We start from the raw sequence: 25,161 nt of genomic DNA on the forward strand, positions 1-25,161 counted from the left end.
TAGAAAGATGGATAGCAAGCAGGTAAAGGAGGAATGAGTTGGAAAGAAAGCATTGAAGGCACAATGAAGTAATTGTATTTTGAAGACAAGGAGGGAGATAACGAGGCTAAATGGTTTTGGGAGAGAATTTCAGAGAGTAGGGTATTGTAGTTAAAAGATTGGCCTTTGAGGGCATCACAGCTGAGCTGAATTCCCATCCTTACCAGCTGACTACTTGTGCAGTTCCTGCAGGATAGTGATCAGGAGTGGAAATGGTTTGTTTTTCCTTCTCTAACCCCAGGATGTGTTGAAACCAATTGTAGTGCCCTCCCACTTCTCCAAAATCCACAAAGCTATCGTTGTTATCTGTGGCTCAGTGGTAGCGCTCTTGCCAGAGTCAGAAAGTTGTGGATTCAAGTCCCACTCCAGAAACTTAGGCATAAAAATCTAGGCTGACCCTCCAGTGCAGTACTGAGGGAGTGCTGCACTGTCGGAGGTGCGTCTTTCAGATGAGATGTTAAACCGAGGCCTCGTCTGCCCTCTCAGGTGGAAGTAAAGGATCCCCATGGCACTATTCAACGACCAGGGGAGACCTGGCCAATATTTATACCTCAACCAACTAAAAACAGATTATCTGGTCATTTATCTCATTGCTGTTTGCAGAACCTTGCTTTATGTAAATTGGCTGCTGCGTTTCCTACATTACAACAGTAACTACACTTCAAAAGTCCTCCATTGGCTGTAAGGCAGTTTGGGACAACCTGCGGTCGTGAAAGGCGCTATATAAATGCAAGTCGTTCTTATTTTCTTTACTGACCACAGCTCAAGTCTGGGAGTTTCCTGGTCTGTATAGTTCAGCCTACTCATTGGCTACACCTGCGGAGCCATCTGGACAGACACTACATTCCTGCCAGCAAACTTTCCTCAATGTTAGAGGAAGGTCCACATATGTCAGAATGTGAAAACTCCAGAGTTCAGGACCTAAATAAAATGGCAGCTCATGACACCCAGGATTTCCTTGCTGTCAGAGGCACTAGCAGCAACAATAAAGAACAGAAGACCATAGGATTTACTGGACAAAAAAAAGACCAAGGCCCATCTAGTTCACCTTCTACCTTCCTGGTAGTCACATGATGCAACAATAACAGAGATGCTGACAAATTGTGACAATAAATATCTATCAATTGTTACTAATTGTCACATGAGGTGAGGCAACGGGCGACTGTGTGTGGAGTTTGCACATTCTCCCCGTGTTTGCGTGGGTTTCCTCCGGGTGCTCCGGTTTCCTCCCACAGTCCAAAGATGTGCAGGTTAGGTTGATTGGCTATGATAAATTGACCCTTAGTGTTAGGGGGATTAAATACGTGGGGTTACGGGGATAGGGTGGGATATGTGTTGGTGTAGGGGTTACGGGGATCGGGTGGGATATGTGTTGGTGCAGGCTCGATGGGCCGAAATGGCCTCTATCTGCACTGTGGGGTTTCTGTGATTCTGTGAAATTCTCAGTGGTGGAAAACTTTAGGAACTATAGGTCACATGTTCCTCCCAAGCATGCTACATTTCACAAAAAGCAGCTGACCTGAAGTAGCAACCTTAGCTGACCGGGGTCGAGTTTTTGGGGTGGGAGATGGGAAAACCTACTGCCATATTTAAAAGGGGGAGGGGAGGCAAAGAAATTTTCTTAGCAGAACTATTAAGGAATACACTCAAACTCTGCCACGTTGATTTCTGGATAACGTATTGCATGCACCACATTCTGCACGTGTTTTCTTCTGTTTGAAGGTTGAAAGAAGCCTTAAAAAGCTGTAGTGACAAGAATGATTATATTTGCATAGTGTGATATAATCGACACACCATAAACACTGCATTCACAACCTTGAGGAACTGCATCCTGGAACACATCACAAGCCAACGCTGCTGCTTCACATTTTCCTTTAGTTCTGAATAGTGAAGCTGAAAGACGGTATTTATATCTGATGGTTTTGAATTTAAAAAAAGACTGGTATCACAGGGTTAATTATACAGCAAGAAACAGAAGCAATTAAATATCTTGACGGGTGGAAAAAAAAATACCGGGCTAAATAAAGAGATGTAATAAATAATTTGCATAAGAAGCTTTTCTGACCATTATCACAGGAGTAATGTTGGAATTTTTCCAAGTGAATAATCATTACCCAAAGCAGCATTAAGAAATCGACAGAATTAGCTCTCCAATGCTGTCTTTATTCTGCATTTACCGATGCGGTTCCAACAGCACTTGAGACGATGCGAGCAGAGAGCTACAGTTACACGGAGATTGGCTCCTGTGGGGTGGGAGCTAGCAACATTTCACGCAGGTGCACTCAAAACGCATGCCGGGAGCCATGTTCGCAAGCCTCTGACGCCCCAGTGAGAAGAACTCACAGGACAATCCGCTCTTTCCAAATCAGTAAAAACTAAACGCTGGTCCCAGAGGCCATTTTAGTTTCAATGCAAAAAGAAAATGCAAAGTGTTATGCGGCACTTTAGGCACCGTTGTCTCACTGTGGATACTGTCCACAGAGGACATTACAGTGAAGGCGCGCTCATTCGCTGGGCAACGGGCAAAACATATTTTACATAAACATTAAAAGAGCCTTTAACAAGTTTGAGGGTTTGCATAACATTCCACCATTAAGAAGCATCTTACTATAGAAATTAAGAGAATAGAATTTCCAGCTCATTATAAATTAAACCATCAAAATACACTGCAGATACAACAAAGAAATTAACAGATATTCACTGTCCTACCTTACTTTATTCGCAAGTATTTGAGAAACACCCAACACCAATGTAAACACTAGACAATTCCATTGCGGGTACGAACTCCTGCAGTAACAACTGTCCTTTGCTTTTTGCACACTAAAATTTCCTATAGCATAACTGCTACAAAATTAGTATTTTTAGCTCAAAATGGTTGCAAAACAGCAGCAAGAAAACTAAAAAATGCATGAAAAGTACTCCCATGATAAACTGCAACCTCACTGTAGGTCTAATGTCAGGGTGAGGAAATATTGTTCAGTTAAAATGCATTGAGCAGAAATGCAGGTTTGAAAGAACAACCAGCCCACAGAAAGATTCACAATCTCCTTTTATGGCTTGATACCCAGTCGGCCCAGTAGTTAGGTGTCCCACAGGGAAGATTTATGAGTAAAATTTTCTGAAATCACAGTACATCCAAATGCCGTTGGGCAAGATATTGGTTTAAACACCTTGTGCGCAAGACACACAAAGTTATGAGGTAATTTCTATTTTCTCTTGCTTGTTGAGTGTATTTGTAAGCAACAGTACAAAGCTAGAGTGAAACATGGAACTAAAACACCCTTCTATTGCTTAAATTCTTCTTCAGGGCAAATATTGATCCAGCATAGGCATCACTTAAAGTGAGCTTCTCCCCAAGATATCCTCCCTCCTTTTCCTCCCTCAGCCTCTGCACTGAGCAACCTCTTATCCTTGGTGATTTCAACCTTTCTTCTGATTTCACTACCCTCCTGTCTGACCCATAAATTCTCCCTCCATATAAACTCTCCTCTGCATATTCACAGCCATACCCTCGACCTTGTCATCTCACGTAGCGCCTCCCTACTCCCATCGTCACGATCACAGGCAACGTCATCTTCGACCACTTCCTTGTATCCATTACTATTCACATCCACCCATCTCCTTCCAACCCACACTTCTTTCTGCATTTGCCCCTGGAAAAAAACTCTACTCCAAATCACTTACAACTGCACTTTGAAACACCCAGCTGTCTAGCCTTTGGCCCTCCATTTGCCACGACACTTCTGCAGCTGTTGATCTGGTCAAATATTCCCGAACCTCTAGCTTTGGTGCCCTTGCCTCCAGTAAAACCCTTACTCTTCTACACTGGTCATTCCTTGATATGCCACCCATCTTCAACCCCTCAAATCCAAGAAGCACAGACCTGAGCGTACCTGCCATACAATTGGTATAACCATCTATCGCCCAATTTGGTTGGACCACATCAAGCACTTTCAGGCCTTGTTCTCCTCTATCAAAACTATTAATTACTCTAGGCTCATCCTAGACAGCTAAGACAACTACATGGCTTCTTTTTTCCACTACTATCCATCCCTTGCCACCGACACGCTTACCTCCAAAGTGCAAAGATCTCAAAGGCTTCTTTGCCACCAAGATCGAGACCATCTGTCCACTTTGCTCTCGCTTGCTCACCAAGTCAAGCTTCTCTTCTATCTCCCCTCATGCCCTCTTGGAGCTCATCTTGTCCATGATAGCCACTCCTGCTCTCGACCCCATTCTCACTAAACTTCTGTTTACCCAGGTCCATTCCTAGCCCCTTGCTATCTGACATTGTAAATGGTTCCTCACCTCAGGTACTGGCCTATCCCTTTCAAAACCATCATCCCCTCCTCAAAAAACCCTTTGTTCTCCAAACTACCGCCCGATCTCCAAAATCCCTGAATGTGCTGTCATCCTCCAAATATATCCCTATCTTTCCTGTAACTCCATGTTTGAATCTCTTCAATCAGGTTTCTGCCCCCGCCATAGCACTGAATCAGCCCTAATCATAGTCTCAAATGATAGTGGTGACTGTGACCATGGTGCACTATCCCTCCTTGTCCATATTAACCTATCTATAGCCTTTGATACAGTTGAAAACCCTCCACCAACACCTCTCCTCCATCTCCAGCTCAGTGGGACAGCCCTTGCTTGGTTCCACTTTTACTTATTCAATCATAGCCAGAGCATCTCTACCAATGGCTTCTTTTCTCACCCACGCAGGTACCTCTGGAGTCCCCGAAGGATTTATACTTGTGCCCCTCTGCTTCCTCATCTACATAATGCCCCTTCCCAACATCATCCAAAGATATGGGGGGGGGGGGGGGGGGCTGAGGCACGTATGATAACACCACTCAGCTCTACCTTTGCACAACCTCAGTTCCACCACTGCATCGGTGTCGTCAGCCTGCTTGCCCAAAATACAGCCCTGGATGAGCCGCAATATCCTCCAGTTAAATAGTGGAAGATGAAAGCCATCACCTCAGCCTGCCACAAACTCCGCACCCTCAGCAACAGATTCCATCCTCCTACCTGGCCACTGTCACAGGTTGAACCAAACTGTGTGCAACTTCGACATCCTAATTGACCCTGATCCATGCTTCCAACCTCATATCCTTTCCATCACAAAGAACACCTACTTGCATCTCTGCAGCATCATCCATCTCTGCCCATGCCTCAGTCCTTCTGCTGTCAAAACCCTGATCCAGGCCTTTAGCACCTCCCAACCTGATTATTCCAATGCTCACCTGGCCAGTCTGTTATTCTCCATAAAATTGAGCTCATCCAAAATTCTGCTGCTCATATCCTAACTAGCAGTAAAGCCTGCACAACCCTATGGTTGCTGACTTGCATTGGCTGCCAGTCTCCCCACCGATGCATCAAATTTAAAATCATCCCCCTCGATTTCATAGTAAGGAGGACAGATAATTTCAAGGCAATACACTTGCACATAAAATCAAAATTATTAAATCATGCTCTAGTAATAGGAACAAAACTGGGTAATAAAGATGCATTCTTCAACCAGAGTGCATTTCAATAAAATACAGGATAGGCACTCCCTTCATTTTGTATGTGCCCATCTTCAAAGAGGGTTTAAACACATAAATCAAGGTCATTTACCACTTGACTGTAATTTTCACTGGCAGAAAATTGGACAGATTGCTTTCATTACTGTTATACAAGGGTAGCTCGATTTATTAAAAACATATGAAACCAGTATTGGAAGTTTTGAAAGCAGACATGCATAGTTCTAGGTATCACCTCATACACTCAATAGTTACTATGGTGGGCTTTGCAAAGGGACTATTTGTGAATTGTAACCCCTGCAAAACATAATACATTGATTGACGTGTACAATGAAGATTTGGCCCCCAACTCCAATGATTTAGTAGAAAATGTACCACCCAGGTGTATTACACCATACAAACCAGTAAGCTCATAGGTCACAAAGTAGCAGAGATGCTACAATTGGCTTAAGCACCTTGAGAGGAAGGAAGGAAGGAATGAAGGAGTATATGCATTTGTATATTGACGTGTCACAGCGTCAGGATATTCCAAAGTGTTTCAGATCAAATTAATTATATATGAAGTGTAGTCAAAAGTTATGTATGAAAATGTGGCAGCCAATTTTACACAAACAACAAATGAGATGAATAACAAGTTAATCTGTTTTTGGTGCAATTGTCTGAGAGAAGAATGTTCCCCATGATACAAGGAACACTTTTTTTTTGTTGAACAGGACAGAATCAATTTTGGTTGTGATAGCATCTTTTGCTATTGTGGGAGAGGTCATTCACTGTCTAGACATGGACATAAAAACCCATGGGATAAGATGCTAGAGGACGGTTGGCAGCCATGGAACTAGATGCCAACATCAGTGCCTTCAGGAGAGATGAAAAGAGAGGAGAATACAGGAAGAAAATACTTCTGTTCAATTTTTTTTTTTTTTTTTTAAAAAGACTTGCATTTATATAGCGCCTTTCACGACCACCAGACGTCTCAAAGCGCTTTACAGCCAATGAAGTACTTTTGAAGTAGAGTCACTGTTGTAATGTGGGAAATGCAACAGCCAATTTGCACACAGCAAACTCCCACAAACAACAATGTGATATGATTGAATTTAGTATGAATCCTGTTAGCCAATTTTCATTAAAGTACACACAAGCAAAAGGGTTGAACCAACAAATCCAAAGTAATACAGATTAGATCAATGGCTAGCTCGTTGCCAAGAGAAATGTAATTTTAGTTCATTAATGGCATTCCAGCAGAAATGTCACATCAAAATATTCAGTACTGAACACCATAACTTAAGTACAGTGTTGACTTGCATTAAAATTTGAGATTTTTTAGGCTTCCCAATTCCTGTTATGGAACATGCAGTAACTGGTTCAGCCACCATCTTGTTTCAATCACTAAGAATTAATCTCCACCTTCCTCACAATAAAACCTATTAAATTAAGAAAATTCTCAGGGGATTAATTTACATTGAAGCCATGGTGTTTGTAATTTCCTTCAAATGCTGTCATCAAGACTATTATAGTTGACATTAAAAAAACTGAGAAATGTCAAGGGACAATTTTTATAACTGTATCCAAGAAATCAAGTGGTTGCAGGGCAATCAACCTTTTAGTTTGGACACCGGTAATCATTTTACCTCAGACTTACATATGCTATTATATGTAATTATATTGCCACATAAGACTCACAGCTTTAACTGAAGAATTAGTGATGGAAATTAAAGTATAATCATACTCTACACTATTGGGTTATGTTTATTTTTTTTAAACCATGCCTTGTGATTATTCAGTCACAGCTTTAAATGAGAAGCACATGCCTGCACAAATAAAAAGAAAAAAAATTAAATGGCTTCCTGATGACTTAAATGGGTGAATGTACCACCCAGGATGGTAGGTCACACAGACTACAAAGGAGCTAGGTTCCATCCCTAGACTGCGCCAAATTAGCGGAGATGGTGGTATAGGTGGTAGAATTGGAATTGGTGCCCCTCAACTAGGGAGGGCAAGATAAGAAAATGATCAAGGCTTTCCCTTCCCAATTGCAATCCAGACACTCTTGCTGGAAAGTGCACTGAGTGGACATCAGGTAATTATAGAACTGGGCTTAACTGTGATGTCCCTTTAGATTGGAAAATTGATGATGTAACTGTTATTTAAGAAAGGTGAGAGAGAAACCAGGAAATTATAGACCGGTTAGTCTAACATCTGCTGTGGGGAAGTTATTAAGGAGAAATTTGAGCTGATTAGACAAAGCCAACATGGATTTGGAAAGGGTAGATCATGTCCAACAAACCTAACTGAATCTGTTGAGGAAGTAACTAAAGCAGTAGACAGGGGAATGTCTGTGGATGTAGTTTATTTGGATTACCAGAAGGCATTGGATAAGGTTCCACATAAGAGACTGTTAGCTAAAATTAAAGCTCCTGGAATTGAAGGAAAATTATTCACCTGGTTAAGAGATTGGTTAGACGGTAGAAGACAGAATAGGGATAATGGATATGTACTCGAATTGGAAGGAAGTAACTAGTGGTGTCCCACAAGGATCTGTGCTGGGGCCTGAACTATTCACTACATTTATTTAGATAACACAATAGAGAACCATATATCCAAGTTTGCCAATGACACAAAGATTGGTGGCTTAATAAGTAGTGCAGGCAGGAACATAAAATTACAAAGAGACATTGATAGATTAAGTGAGTGGGCAAAACTGTGGTAGATGGGGATTTCAATGAAGGCAAGTGTGAGGTCATCCAATTTATACCAAAAAAGGATAGTCCAAGTATTATTTAAATGGTGAACAGCTAGGAACAGTGGAGACCCAAAGAGATTTAGGGGTCCATGTACACAGATCACTAAAATGTAGCATCAGGTACAAAAAATAATCAAAATGGCTAATGGCATGTTAGCCTTTATAACTAGAGGGCTAAAATATTAAGGGAAGGAAGTTTTGCCACATCTGGAGTACTGTGCACAGTTCTGGGAACCACACCTTAGAAAGGATATACTGACCTTGGAAAGAGTACAGTGCAGATTCACCAGAATGTTACCAGGGTTCCAAGGGTTAGATTATGAGAAGAGGTTAAATAAACTAGGTTTTTATTCCATGGAATATGGAAGATTAAGGGGTGATTTGATTGAGGTTTTTTAGGAATTCGAAAGGATTTGATAGGGTAGAGAGAGAGAAACTTTTCTGCTGGTGGGGAGTCTAGGACAAGGGGACATAACCTTAAAATCAGAGCCAGGCCATTCAGGAAAGTAGTTAGGAAACACTTCTTCACACAAAGGGTGATAGAAGTATGGAACCCTCTTTCACTAGCAGTGGATGCGAGCTCAATTAATAATTTTAAATCTTAGATCAAAAGATTTTTGCTAGCCAAGAGTATCAAAGGATATGGAGCGAAGGTGGGTAGATGAAGATAGGATACAGATCAGCCATGATCTCACTGAATGGTGGAACAGGTTTGAGGGGCTGAATGACCTACTCCTGCTCCTATGTTCCAATGACTGTAACCAGGTTATTACATAGGGGTACATAGAATTTACAGCACAGAAACCAGCCATTCAGCCCAACGGGTCTATGCCAGAGTTTATGCACGACACGAGCTTGCTCCCATTTTCATTCACTGAGAGCATACACATGAAGAATGGACAATTGAGCAAGGTATCAAAAGGTTCACTGGTTTACTCACTGCTACACCAGTCAGTGGTTCTGATGAAGGGTCATCGAGCTGAAACGTTAACTCTGTTTCTCTCTCCACAGATGCTGCCTGACCTGCTGAGTATTTCCAGCATTTTCTGTTTTTATTTCAGATTTCCAGCATCTGCAGTATTTTGCTTTTGTTGTAGTGGTGGAGGCAGGTTGGACTAACTGGTGGTGGGGGGGGGGGGGGGGGGTGCGGTGGGGTGGAGAAAAGGGGGGGTGCAATGTCCCAGCTTTAAAATAATCCACTATGATGCCATCTATTTTTCAAGAGTAGAAAATAGTTTAATGTTCCTTCTTGCTGCAGGAGTGCAGGCGAGATTCCACATGACAGCATATTTAAATATTATAAATGTAACTTGTCTAATGTATTTATAATTGTATCATAATGGGCCGGAATTTGCAATGAGAATAATGTTGAGGCTATCGGTGCTCACCGTTATAATGGAGGAAATCGGACAGCAATTTCTGGAGTAGCAGATGCACAAATCCAGAAACTGCAGTCAGAAATACCCTGATCCTCCATAGGATACGCTGCCGATAGACTCGGTGAAATGACTGCAATGATGTGAACTTGCTGTACTTGCCCATTAGGTCCGCACTAAAAACGGCTGAAAAGGTTAGTGCTGGTGCATTCAGAAGTGAGTTTTTAAACAGCGTGATAAGTGATAATCACTGCTGAACAACCTCCCTGGAGCTGAAAAATTAATTTTATAAGTGTAGAGTCTCATTCGCTCAGAAGAAAATTAATGCTGGAGTTATATATATATATATTTTTTTTTTTTTAAACTTTCTGCCTGCCTCTTATCGCTCTCCCTTAATCCCACCTGTATTTCCCAATCTTTATTTTGTTTTCAGAACATCATCTGAATCTAATTTATATTTCCTGCTTCATACTTCCTGGTTTGGACTCTGCATGTCTCAGTGAGGATTCTTCAATCCGATTTGTTGAAGGGCCTCACTGTTGCCTGTCCTGCTCACACATGCCACAGATCCCCTGTAGAGGGCACCGCGCTGGAAAAGACGCCGGATTAGAGGAAATCTCCGCTGACAGGCCCGTGGAAAGTCTGTGGGCAGCTGTCAGCGAGGCTGTCAGAGAGTGAAATCCAGGCCATTAATCTATAAAAAATAAACAATGTAAACCAAGCAAAACGTGCTTTCACCATCTTCAGTGTTACAAAACCACACAATGAATGATGACACTACCTAAAGAATTCGAATCTGGACAGGAAAATAAGCCAGCGTCTATTTTCCCACGTGTCTGTGAATCACTTTAGGATGCTTTTGTATATTAGGGGAGCTATATAAATGCAAGTTACTGTTGCTGCTGTTGTGATGAGTGTTGGGTCAAATTAAATGAGAACCTTTCCCAACATGCAGATAACTGTTGCAGAATCCCGTCTAATCAACAGAGAGGTAGCAACCAATACCCATCTGGAAAAGACTAGCAGTCCAGCAAGTCAAACAGCTTTACTTCCAGATACTTGCATCCTCATTTATTTTGCAGAAATGTAATAAATTTACAATACATCTTACATCACGGGAACGGTAGCGAAGTGTAATGTCACTGGGCTAGTAATCTAGAGGCCTGGACTAATAACGTGAGTTCAAATCCCACCACAGCTGCTGGGGACTTTAATTCAGTTAATTAAATAAATCTGGAATAATTACCAGCATCAGTAATGGTAACCACGAAACTATCGGATTGTCGTGAAAACCCATCTGGTTCACTAATGTCCTTTAGGGAAGGAAATCTGCCTATGTGTGTCTCTAGACCCACAGCCCTCCGAAATGGCCTAGCAAGCCACTCAGTTGTAACAAACCGCTACGAAACACAATAATAATAAGGATGAAACCGGACAGACCACCCGGCATCGACCTCAGAACTGGCTACGGACACAGCAACCCTGCAAATTCCTCCTCACCAACATCTGGGGACTTGTGCCAAAATTGGGAGAGCTGTCTCACAGACTTGTCAAGCAACAGCCTAACAGAGTCATACCTTTCAGGCAATGTTCCAGATTCCTCCATCACCATCCGTGGGTATGTCCTGTCCCATAGGCAGGACAGACCCACCTGGGGTGGTGGTACGGTGGTATACAGTCAGGAAGCAGTGGCCCTGGGAGTCCTCAACATTGACTCCGGACCCCATGAAGTATCTTGGCTTGGAAGAAGCACAGAGTAGCAAGGGCACAAAATCTACTCTGGGTGGGGGACTTCAATATCCATCACTAAGAGTGGCTCGGTACCAGCACTACTGACCGAGCTGGCCGAGTCCTGAAAGATATAACTGCCAGTCTGGGCCTGCGACAGGTGGTGAGAGAACCAACACGAGGGAAAAACCTACTTGACCTCGTCCTCACCAACCTACCTGTCGCAAATGTACCTGTCCATGACATTATTGGTAGCAGTGACCACCGCACAGTCATTGTGGAGACGAAGTCCCGTCTTCACACTGAGGACACCCTCCATCATGTTATGTGGCACTACCACCGTGCTAAATGGGATAGATTCAGAACAGATCTAGCAGCTCAAAACTGGGCAGCTATGAGGCGCTGTGGACCATCAGCAGCAGCAGAATTGTATTCTACCACAATCTGTACCCTCATGGCCCGGCATATCCCTCACTCTACCATTACCATCAAGCCAGAGGACCAACCCTGGTTCAATAAGGAGTGCAGAAGAGCATGCCAGGAGCAACACCAGACGTACCTAAAAATGAGGTGCCAACCTCGGGAAGCTCCAACACAGGACTACATGCATGCTAAAAAGCAGAAGCAGCATGCTATAGACAGGGCTAAGCAATCAACAGATCAGATCAAAGCTCTGCAGTCCTGCCACATCCACTCGTGAATGGTGGTGGACCATTAAACAGTAGGAGGGGGCTCCATGAATATTCCCATCCTCGATGGTGGAGCCCAGCACGTGAGTGCAAAAGACAAGGCTGAAGCGTTTGCAATCATCTTCAGCCAGAAGTGCCGAGTGGATGATCCATATCTGGCACCTCCCGAGGTCCCCAACATCTTCAGCCAGTCTTCAGCCAATTCGATTCACTCCACGTGATATCAAGAAACGGCTGAGCACACTGGATACAGCAAAGGCTATGGGCCCCGACAACATTCCGGCTATCGCGCTGAAGACTTGTGCTCCAGAACTAGCCGTGCCTCTAGCCAAGCTGTTCCAGTACAGCTACAACACAGGCATCTATCCGACAATGTGGAAAACTGCCCAGGTATGTCCTGTCCACAAAAAGCAGGAGAAATCCAATCCGGCCAATTACCGCCCCATCAGTCTACTCTCAATCATCAGCAATGTGATGGAAGGTGTCATCGACAGTGCTATCAAGCAGCACTTACTCACCAATAACCTGCTCCCTGATGCCCAGTTTGGGTTCCACCAGGACCACTCGGCTCCTGACCTCATTACAGCCTTGGTCCAAACATGGACAAAAGAGCTGAATTCCAGAGGCGAGGTGAGAGTGACTGCCCTCAACATCAAGGCAGCATTTCACCGAGTGTGGCATCAAGAAGCCCTAGTAATACTGAAGTCAATGGGAATCGGGGGAAAACGCTCCACTGGCTGGAGTCATACCTAGCACAAAGGAAGATCGTTGTGGTGGTTGAAGGTCAATCATCACAGCCCCAGGACAGCACTGCAGGAGTTCCTCAGGGCAGTGTCCTAGGCCCAACCATCTTCAGCTGCTTCATCAATGACCTTCCCTCCAACATAAGGTCAGAAATGGGGATGTTCGCTGATGACGGCACAGTGTTCAGTGCCATTCACAACTCCTCAGATAATGAAGCAGTCCATGCCTGCATGCAACAAGACCTGGATGACGTTCAGGCTTGGGCTGATAAGTGGCAGGTAACATTCGTGCCACAGAAGTTCCAGGCAATGACTGTCTCCAATAAGCAAGAGTCTAACCACCGCCCCTTGACATTCAACAGCATTACCATCGCTGAATCCCACACCATCAACATTCTGGAGGTCACCATTGACCAGAAACTTAACTGGACCAGCCACATAAATAATGTGGCAACAAGTGCAGGTCAGAGGCTAGGTATTCTGTGGCGAGTGTCTCACCTCCTGACTCCCCAAAGCCTTTTTACCATCTACAAGGCACAAGTAAGGAGTGTGATGGAATACTCTCCACTTGCCTGGATGAGTGCAGCTCGAGCAACACTCAAGATGCTCGACACCATCCAGGACAAAGCAGCCCGCTTGATTGGCACCCCATCCACCACCTTAAACATTCACTCCCTCCACCACCAGCGTACCGTGGCTGCAGTGTGCACTGCAGCAACTCGCCAAGGCTTCTTCGGCAGCACCTCCCAAACCCACGACCTCTTCCACCTAGAAGGACAAGGGCAACAGGCGCATGGGAACACCACCACCTCCAAGTTCCCCTCCAAGTCACACAGCATCCTGACTTAGAAGTATATCGCCGATCCTTCATCGTCACGGGGTAAAAATCCTGGAACTCCCTCCCTAACAGCATTGTGGGAGTATCATCACCACACAGACTGCAGCAGTTCAAGGCGGCTCACCACCACCTTCTCAAGGGCAACTAGGGATGGGCAATAAATGCTGGCCTTGCCAGTGACGCCCACATCGCATAAATGAATATTTAAAAAAATGTATGGTTCAGAACAAGATTAAATTTTAAAAACACAATAAACTGTCTACATTTATTTTCATTGTCTTACGTTGAATAATTCAAGGTTTATGAAATTTAAGGGATGCTGTCTTTTTAGGAAAAACACCCTGTATCATTTTACTTCTCTTTGTCATATACTGAGAATATATTTTTAAAGTGCAGTGGTATTAAACATCACATCGAACTTGACAGACACAAAGCAACTAGCGGTTCAGTTGGTTCAGTTTAAAGCAGAAAATATTAAATGGGATAAGCAATGGTCGAAAACCAGTTTTATTGGGAGAATTAAGAATGGTGTTCTTTAAAGTACTCCAATTTTATAGTGTTATATATTTAACAGAAGTCTGGTGTATATCACTATAAAGAGATTAATACATCTTTAAAGTAGAGTAAAAAAAAAATTAAGCTTCACTTCAGTATCTCGTTCCAGAGAGCAAGTTTCAGATTTGCAACAGTTTCATTATGAGTTTATGAAAAACCACTAAAAGTGTCTGAAGCATTGCTAAATTTGGGCATTTCAAGGTGCTGGGCTCCATTATTACTTTGCTAGACTATACAGTTCTTATACCATACAGATGATATATGAACATGGACAGCTAAAACAAACACAAGGCAGGCAAGTTCAATTTTTAGTTCAAAGCAGTAAGGTTGCACACAAGTTTTGCATTAGCTCGGGGTCATGCTTTCAACGACACTGAACGCTGCATTTTTTAAAATTTGCAGGCAGAGAGAGAAATGGTACTGACTACCTGCGAATTACTATTCCTTCAGTACAGTATCCAATCGGATTTTGCAGCTTATTTAGTAAAAAAAGATACCCTAGCAAACGACTGATGCGAATCCATTTTCATGAGCAATCAGATACGAGAGAGAAAAAAAATCAAGGAGCATTTCATGCAGCATTGTGCAGTTAGTGAAAATGTACTTTTGGACTCCATTCACTACAGGGGATTAGTTAGAGACTGTTACAATTTAATGTCACTGCAGTACAACCACTTCTGCCAATTTTTAATGGATGTTTCATTCAGCACAGTGGCACAGGCATTTAGTGTACATTGTGAGTACTGAAGCCCTGTAACATGTACAAAAACAAATTGCAGCTCAGATAATTGCAAGTGCAGCTATTGTGCACGTACAGTTAAGAGCCTGGAGACATATACAAAACAGAAGTATCACGGCTGTCAGCTAAATCACACACCAGCTTACAACTCCACCCAGGAAATACCAGACTCAACATTTTACAGAGATCTGGGGAAATTATTTTGGAGGCTCATACGAGAACAAAATACCATTTTGGACCGAGAAGTGGCAAAGGTATGTTACTATCTCTCCCCAAAAAAATACTGGGCACATATGAAGTTAATATCACAACAATGCCGTTGAACTACTATAAAGAACAAGTGATGTATTATTATGCATGACATAAGATTCTGTGATTCTATTAAATAAGCCTAACAGCACAGGAGGCGGCCATTCGGACCATCATGCCAGCGCCGGCTCTTTAAAATAGCTGTCTAATATGTCCCACTCCCCGCCCCCACCCATAGTTCTGCAAATTTTTCCTTTTCAAGTATTTATCCAATTCCCTTTTAAAAGTTACCACTGAATCTGCTTCCACCACCCTTTCCGGCAGTGCATTCCAGATTATAATAACTAAACACAAGCAGAATTCTCATCTCCCCTCTGGGTTTTTTGCCAATTACTTTAAATCTGTGTCCTCTGGTTACCGACATTTCTGCCAGTGGAAACAGTTTATCCTTTTTTACTCTATTAAAACACTTCAGAATTTTTAACACCTCTTAAATCTCCCCTTAACTTTCTTTGCTCTTAGAAGAACAATCCCAGCTTCTCTGGTCTCTCCACAGAACAGAAGTCCCTGGTATCAGTCTGGTAAATCTCCTCTGCACCCTCTCCAAGGCTTTAACATCCTTCCTAAATTGTGGCACCCAGAATTAGACACAATACTCTAACTAAGGCCTAACCAGTGATTTATAAAGGTTTAGCATAATTTCCTTACTTCTGTACTCTATGGCCTAGATTTTCAGTGTGCCGTGAGGCGGGCTTTTAGGCGTGCGGGGGGCTAAAATCCCAAATTCAGGGGTCCCGACACCATCCTGCCCAAAACCCGCCTCCACGTAAGTTTCAAAGGAGGCGGGTACCCGCCCCGCGCTGGGACCCGCCGACCCGAGACGGGAAGGGATTAGTGCCAATTAACTGTCTGTTAACAGGTAGTTAACAGGCAGTTTTTAGCCTAATCCCTATTTTGAAGGGTGTCGTGTGGGATTCCCAACGACTCCAAACCACGCCAGGTTAGAGCAGGCGGGCCGTTGGGTTGAAGGACTTGGAGGGGTCGCGATATCGGTGTTCAGGTGAGTGATGGGTGCATGAGTGCAAAGGTAAGTGTGTTTGGTGTGTCTAAAGTGTGTAAAGAAGTTTAAATTACCTGTACTTACCTTAACAGCCTTTCTTCCTCTAGGCGTCGGGAGTCCATCACTCAGCCGGCACTGAAAACTGAATGGCTGCGATGTCAAAAGTGACAGCCTTCAGCGCCGGTGAAGAGTTAATTGAGTCTGCATAGAAGGACTCAGGTTATAAGTCAGAGTGTCAGTGTTTGACAGCTTCAAACAGCTGTGAAACACTGATATTTCATCTGTCAGCATGTCTTGACAGATGAAATTTCAGTTTGTGACGTCACCTGTTGTTGGGTGGCCCTTAATTGGCCTGCTGAGCCCGCCCAGCGGGCTCAACAAGGTCAATCAAGGGAAAATCGCGTGGATTGGCCGGACGTCGATGGAGGCGGGACTAAAACCCAAAAGTTGTAGTCCCGCCTCCTTCCCGACTGCTGAATGAAAATCCAGCCCTATGCCTCTACTTATAAAGCCATGGGTTCCCATATGCCTTTTCAATAGCCACTCTCAAAGATTTGTGTACATACATCCCCAGGTATCTCTGTTTCTACAATCCCTTTAAAATTATACCATTTATTTTATATTGCCTCTCCTCATTCTTCCAACCAAAATGCATCATTTCACACTTTTCTGCATTAAATTTCATCTGCCATGTGTCTGCCCATTTCATTACCCTGTCTATGTTCTCCTGAAGTCTGCTACTATCCTCCTTAATGTTTACATTTCCAAGTTTTGTGTCATCTGCAACTTTGAAATTATGCCTCTCTTTCCCCAAGTCTAGGTCATTAATATATATCAAAAAGAGCAGTGGTCTTAATACTAACCCCTGGGGACCACCACTGTGTACTTCCCGCCAGTCTGAAAAACAACTTCACCACTACTCTCTGCTTTCTCGCTCAGCCAATTTTGTATCCACGCTGCCACTGTTCCTTTAATCTCATGGGCTTCGATTATGTGGCACTTTATCAAATGCCTTTTGAAAGTCTATATACACAAAGTCAGCTGCACGACACCTCATCAACCCTCTCCATTATTTCATCAAAGAACTCAATCAAGTTTGTCAGTCATGACTTGCTTTCAATAAATCCGTGTTCGCTGTCACTAATTAACCCATGGCTTTCCAAGTGACAATGAATTCATTTCAGATTGGGCACAAGTAGCAAAATTTTAAAATGAATGTTTTGCATGCAGTATTTGTGCAGAAGTGCAAGGAGGTTTCTTTATGCAAGACTCTTCGTAACGTTGCCTTTTATTTTTATGGGCATTAATTCATTTCTCATGTAAAACTGATATGGAAGCAAAATTACAACAAATACCTCAGATTGTCAGCAATTCAATATCCACAATTGATACAGCAGTATTCACTACTACTGAAGTTTCATATAAAAAAGCACCCTGGTGGGTAACTGAACATATGGCAGTTAAGGCTAATGTGTTATAAGCAACAAATAGTAAAATATTGCTCTATCCATTTAATTAGAGTCATACATTACGAATGACCTGAACATGGAATGATAATTACCACTGCTAATTCAAACAGGGAAATGTTTACAAGCATCTTCCTTATAAATATGGAAAGCATGGATGGGTCGCCCAAGAATTTCTTTTTATTTGAGTTGATGGATGATCAGCGACGGCAATTTTTCAAGATGCATCACGGCTGTCAGCTGAATAACACGCCAGCTTACAGTGTGCAAGCACCACTCTCTGCTGGGATCAACAGATCATGCAAGAACTATATAACAGCTATTACAGTTGAACGTAGGCTTTATGAAAGTGAGATTTTAAAAATGTATTTAAAATGGCAGTGTGAAGATGTAGAGATATTTTTTTTTTTTTTTTAAAATGGCGTGTTTTCAGGATGTCGCTGTGGCTGCATTTATTGCCCACCTTTAGTTGCATCGAGAAGGTGTTGGTGGGTCACCTTCTTGAGTAGTGATTGTTTTTATAACTTAGTGTGGGGCTGGAGTCATTCACTGGCCAGGTTGAGTACAGGTAGCAGGTTCCCCTCCCTGAAGGAGGTTAGTGAGCCAATTGGGTTTTTATAACGAGTTTCATGGTCATTTCATCTGGCGCTAGCCCACAAATAACCAACATCATTTGGCACGAATACCATAATCACTAAACCACCATACTCATTTCCCAGTCTGACCACCCACTCTATGGAACTCCTGATCTCAGCCACATTGCTGAAGTGAGACCCCCATAAGAAGCCAGACAGTTCCCCGCGGGGACGGAAAACAAAACTCAATGAAGTGTCATCCCCAGACTACGCTCACACACCTGGTCCCAACATTGATAGCCACCTAGGAGCAGGCTGTCTGCCTTCCCTTTCAGCTACAGCTGGTATGGGGAGATCAAGTGAAAAATAAATGGGAAAAATTTAAAAGGAGCTAATTTTTAAATTAAAATAATTGAAGTTTTTAAAAAAAACCACAAGCATTACATAACTGTACCTGTGTGGTGAAAGAAAGAAAGTTGAAGTTCAGGTTTTGAATCCATAGCAAGACATTCCCTTTTATGAACCTCCGTTTCAGACTAAACATAAATTCACAATTCCAAAATGCTTTGTATTCGATCTATTAGTACACATTTGAATTCAGTTTACCCACAGCACTTTCAACACAAGGACTATGGAAGTAAACAGGTGCAACTGCCCTTCATTTCCATGGAGAGGATTCACAGTTGACCAGAACTTACCTGTTATCGCCTATAGAACAGGACTACTTTCTTGCAGAGTCTGCCATTTCAGGGTGAACTTTTCTAGTCTTTACATCTTCAAAAATAAGGTGCATTTAAAAAATAAAAATCACATCTCATCTCAACACCTATTTTCTTTTCAGCCACTATTCCAGCACAACTACCCTCCAAGCTAGCTCTTGAAACAGCTGGGAAACTTCACATAATTGGAACAAAGACATCCATTGTTGCAACAGGTTTTTTTTCCCCTAGGGAAAAGATAACACACATCAGGTGACAATGAATAACTGATTATGTGTGAGCATGTTTGATCCAATCGAAAAAGAGCCCAATTATCAGGTCTGTTGGCTGCTCATCAAATGAACCCAGTCATAGCCTAGTCATTAATACAGGATATTACCCTGTGTTGTAACAACAGAGTAAGCAAAAGGGCTCAATTTGATCAAGCTACATTGGCCATTTCCCACATTCAAATACTGTCGAATAAGCTTCCTCTCACACATGTAAAGAATTCAAACTCAGTTTGAATTACATTCAAACACAGAGAGCAGTTGACGATGTCCAATAATCTGTGGAAATCATTTGCAGCTGACTGGTTTTAAGTGAAATATTCAACTTTATATAAAAATACACGAGTAACTATATGCTGCTCTTAACATACATTTAATCCTTCTAACTTTATGTTGCCTAAACAGTTGAGAAAATTTACTAAAAATCTCATGACAGTAGAGATTCAACAGCAGTTAACTACAAATACCAATTATAGAGAGAAATTCATTTGGACTTCTCAGTTTCACTGTGTGGAATCCAGCATAACATAAGAAATAGGAGCAGGAGTAGGCCATTTGGCCCTTCCAGCCTGCTCTGCCATTCAATAAGATCATGGCTGATCATCTACCTCATCTCCACTTTCCAGAACTATCCCCATATCCCTTGATTCCCTTAATATTCAAAAATCTATCGAACTCCGTCTTGAATATGAAAAGACTTGCATTTATATAGCGCCTTTCACGACCACCAGATGTCTCAAAGCGCTTTACAGCCAATTAAGTACTTTTGAAGTGGGGTCACTGTTGTAATGTGGGAAATGCAGCAGCCAAATTGCGCACAGCAAGCTCCCACAAACAGCAATGTGATAATGACCAGATAATCGTTTTTCATTATGTTGATTGAGGGGTAAATATTGGCCAGGACACCGGGGAGAACTCCCCTGCTCTTCTTTGAAACAGTGCCATGGGATCTTTTACATCCACCTGAGAGAGCAGACGGGGCCTCGGTTTAACGTCTCATCCGAAAAACGGCACCTCCGACAGTGCAGCACAGCCCTCAGCACTACACTGGAGTACAGCCCTCAGCACTACACTGGAGTACAGCCCTCAGCACTACACTGGAGTGTCAGCCTAGGTTTATGTGCTCAAGTCTCTGGAGTGGGACTTGAACCCACAACCTTCTGACTCAGAGGCAAGTATGCTACCAACTGAGCCACAGCTGACACTCAACGTCTGAGCCTCCACAGCCCTCTAGGGTAGAGAATTCCAAAGATTCACCACCCTCTGAGTGAAGAAATTTCTCCTTATCTCAGTCCTAAATGGCCGACCCCTTATTCTGAGACTGTGACCCCTGGTTCTAGACTCCCCAGCCAGGAGAAACATCCTCCCTGCATCGACCCTGTCAAACCCTGTAAGAATTTTGTATGTTTCAATGAGATCACCTCTCATTCTTCTAAACTCCAGAGAATAGGCCTAGTCTATTCAATCTCTCCTCATAGGACAATCCCCCCATCCCAGGAACCAGTCTGGTGAACCTTCGTTGCACTCTCTCTATGGCAAGTATATCCTTCCTTAGGTAAGGAGACCCAAACTGTGCACAATACTCCAGGTCTGGTCTCACCGGGGCCCTACATAATTGCAGTAAGACGTCTTTACTCTTGTACTCAAATTCTCTTGTAACAAAGGCCAACATACGATTTGCTTTCCTAATTGCTTGCTTTACCTACATGTTAACTTTCAGTGATTCGTGTACAAGGACACCCAGGTCACTCTGAACACCAACATTTCCCAATCTCTCACCATTTAAAAAATACTCTGCTTCTCTATTTTTCCTACCAAAGTGGATAACTTCACATTTCTCCACATTATATTCCATTTGCCATGTTCTTGCCCACTCACTTAGCCTGTCTATATCCTCTTGAAGCCTCCTTGCATCCTCCTCACAACTTACATTCCCACCCAGCTTTGTAACGTTCAGTTTCATAGAGTACTTTGACTAATTCCTTCTAGCAGCTCAAATATATTAAGTAGCTTGGGTTAGGGTTTCTAAACCGCTTGTATTAGCTCCCCAACTTTGAGCAACTTGATCAGTCAGTTCCTGGAAGGTATATGATAATCACTCATTTATAAAAGATAACACTTTGCTTTACATCTGATATCCCCAAGTAAAAACTGGAATAAATATTCAAAATATCATGAGTGTTGGCCATGTCCAATAAGTAACAATAAATGCACTAACACGATAATCATTACGTTGGAAATATTGTTCCAGAATAATCAATTTCCCTTCTTCTAAACTCTGATTGTTCTTGATGTGCATGTTATGATGATCATAGGCAATACAAAAAGGCTATTCCCTAACAAGTTGAAAGGTTATGCCAGCATCAGATAAGAATTCACTCTGGGTGGTCACATATACTTGAAATGTTCTAACAGCAGGAACTAACACCTAATTATTCAACAGGGATTTAGGTTTCAACCCCTTCTGAAATGCTGGACTAAAAGGTCATATGCTTAAAACAAGTTTGCCCCTTGAAATAATCTCGGAGTGGTCACTTCTCCTGCCTTTATTAAGATGCATCAATGATTGATTGTTGTGTTTGGAAGACAGAAAGGGAATGCTGTATACCACACACCCTACATGGTATGCTCTTCAAAACCTTCAGGCATATATACACAGATAGCACAGCAACCAACTCATAAATTATTAATACATGATATTTCATACAAAAGAAGTTAAGCAATGATCCTAACTCGCACCGTCCGGTTCACTCATCACCACTGTACTCGCAGACTTACACTGGCTCCCGGTCCGGCAATACCTCTACTTTAAAAGTCTCACCCTTGTTTTCAAGTCTCTCCATGGCCTCGCCCCTCTATGTGACCTCCTCCAGCCCTATAACCCTCCAAGATCTCTGCACTCCTCCAATTCTGGCCTCTTGTGCAGCCCTGATGTTAATCACTCCACCACTGGCAGCAGTGGCTTCAGCTGCCTAGACCCTAAACTCTGGAATTCCCTCCCTAAACCTCTCTGCCTCGCTACCTCTCTTTTCTTCTTTAGACACTCCTTAAAACCTACCTCTTTGTCCAAGCCTGTCCTAATATCTCCTCGTGTGGCTCCCTTAGGAGTCAAATTTTGTTTGCTAACGCTCCTGTGGGGCACCTTGGGACATTTTACTGCGTTGAAGGCACTATCGAAATGCAAGATGTTTTTGTTCACAAATTAACTATGATACAAACACAATTATGAGTTGACTGATTTAGAGGTGATCTCACTCACCAAAGATCCACAGTATAAAAGCTTCCTCTTTATCTCCAATTCCAGGACAAGGTGGCCACAGTGATTTAATATCATTTCCAATGATCAGTCGGAAATGATAATAGTGGAGATTAAATGTTATGTATTTAAAAAAGCATAGATAAATATTCCCTTAGTGTGCAGCCTCAATTTATGAATAGGTTTTTAATATAAAGTACGGAGTTAAACAGCTTGTTTTCATCAGAAGTGTGGCACTATGAAACAGTCAGTTAAAATCAAGCTAACTTCTAAACGGAGCTGCCTGCACTCAAAGGTTTTTCCCCCCTGTCTAGACAACCTATAAATTGCAATGGGATGTATATACTTCTCCTGCAGCAGGGCTCAACAGCCAGCTGTGTACATAGCAGACAGACATTAAACAATAAATGTGATATGGTCAAATTGTACAAATTCTTTCCATGGAAACATGGTGCTGTCTTGAAAGACTAAAAGATATTGGCAAATCTAGTAACATGTTTCTCAACTATTATTCCAAACAGACTATAACCTATCATATTCTTAACAATTAATTCTACCTCTCCATTTTTGTAAAGTCTTTTGTTCGCTCTTCAGGTCTTTTCTGCCATCATCGATTGGAGAAGGCAGCTTTCCAGACCTCTGCCAATGGTGCTCTGTAACTGGCCACTGGGAGGTGCTAGAGAGCAGTCTGGGATCTTGCCTGTTAAATCATTCCCTTCCTGATTGCAGAGCAGTGCTTTGGCAGAGTTCCAACAGTCTAGTCAGGACTAGCAACTCTCTGTGAGGAATCAAGCCTGGAAATCCACAGCTGAACTCTCTGTTGCACAACTAGTTCAGCACTTCACTTCTACACTCAACTACTTCACAAATGGTTTCCTGTACTCACTCAGTATTAGCATTTATGGAAACTGAAAATAGGTCGACTAATTACTGGTTTAGAATAATTACAGTTTCTGTCTATCAGAAATTCTACATTCAAAGGACAAGTGATGGTCTTTTTTCACTATTGTAGGTACAAGTAGCTAAGTCCCAGCTCCAAAAGCACATGGAAGAAAGGAAATACTGTGCTGCTTGCCTCTTCTGAGGATGAGGATTGTCAGAATAATGACAGCAGAAATCCACACTGGTGCCTCTTTGTGCCACAATCAGTATTTTGCAACATCACTCATTTCACTCTAGAAAAATTATAGATTAATATACTGCAAAAATGAACAGTTCCCACAGATAGAGTAGTGCTAAAGGAATGTTAGGAGAAGAAACATTCAAAAAGGCAGAGACGAGATTGTAAAGTCCGCGCCTCAATAATACACGGACTTCAGGAGAACAGTTAAACAGGTACTTTACTGAACAAGAGGCAGCTTGAAACTGAAACTACAGAAGCCTGCTAGGGCCTTTTATACAGGGGTGGTCACTGCCGGTACTGCAGTCTAAGACCAGTTATTCCCTTAAAGGTACATACACAACAGAGATGACACCACACAAACCTGGACATGCAAATATCACAGTCAGCTGAAAAAACTTCATGAAACACACCCATTTGAGCTACAGAATGTATTACTTTACAAACTAATTGTAGTAGTTATCAAAGCCAACATTTGGTCTGACATAGATTCATTGCCTACATGTTCTACAGTGTCACCACCTCGCTCCATGCTCACCTTACCCTCATTTCCCTGTTCGAATTCCTTCTGTCTGGTTTCTGCCCTTTGCACAGTACCAAGGTGACTCTGGTCAAAGTCACCTACATCCTTTATGACTGTGACCGTTGGGCACTATTCACCTCAATGCAGCATTTGACATGGTGGACCACTTCATCCTCTTCCACCACCTCCCAACCTTGGTTCACCTCCAAAGGACAGTCCACATTTGACTCTACTCCTACCTGCTCCAACACAGCCAGCAATGGTGAAAATCTCACCCTTGCACGGTTATGCCCAGAACACACTGTTGGTCTCTTCCTCATTTCTATATTGCCCCTCAGTGACGTTATCCATAGGCATATGGTGAGTTAATAGCCAACTTGATCTCTCCACCAGCCCCCTTAACTCCATGACCCCCTGTGTTGACAGACTGCCTGGTTTGAATGCAGGGTCAGCAGCATTTATAAACAACATGTACATTACAGCCCCCTCATCTCTAGGACAAAGATGTAGAAATCTCTGAAATGACTCACACTTCAAACACAAATTCCTGGTATTATTTAAGTTTCAATGTGGGCCACTGAAGTATTGACCTCCAGAGTTCTGTTGGAGTGCTCTGAAACAATTACTAACAGATTTACTCCCCAAGCAATTCTTGATTTACTGAGTAAATTCTGCAATAAAAGAGCAACAAAGCTGGTGAGGCAGAGATGTAATGTTTATTAGCAATACCATGGGGGCATGCTCATAATTTCCTACACAAAGTTTCCTATCTCAGTTGAGTTACTAGGGGAGGCACTAAAAAAATTTTTTATATTCACTTATGGGATGTGGGCGTCGCTGGCAAGGCCAGTATTTATTGCCCATCCCTAATTGCCCTCGAGAAGGTGGTGGTGAGCTGCCTTCTTGAACCGCTGTACCCAAAGTGCTTCCACACACGGAATGGGAAGGGGTG

The 25,161-nt window shown here is 42.6% G+C and overlaps 1 protein-coding gene across 8 annotated transcripts in view; it reads right to left on the reverse strand.

Moving 5' to 3' along the window:
- Window positions 1–25,161, reverse strand: part of LOC147117099 (sickle tail protein-like) — a 702,547-nt gene that overhangs the window by 221,042 nt on the left and 456,344 nt on the right. The window contains exon 1 of one of the 8 annotated variants that reach the window (XM_085987759.1): window positions 19,021–19,217. The exons of the other annotated variants lie outside the window; for them this stretch is intronic. The gene's annotated coding sequence lies outside the window, so the exon portion shown is untranslated. Of the gene's footprint in view, window positions 1–19,020; window positions 19,218–25,161 lie in introns of those variants that run through there. 8 annotated transcript variants of the gene reach the window in all.

The sequence above is a fragment of the Somniosus microcephalus genome, chromosome 5 (genome assembly GCF_052327205.1).
Source record: "Somniosus microcephalus isolate GS21.2 chromosome 5, FLI_Smic_1.0, whole genome shotgun sequence".
Lineage (NCBI taxonomy): Eukaryota > Metazoa > Chordata > Chondrichthyes > Squaliformes > Somniosidae > Somniosus > Somniosus microcephalus.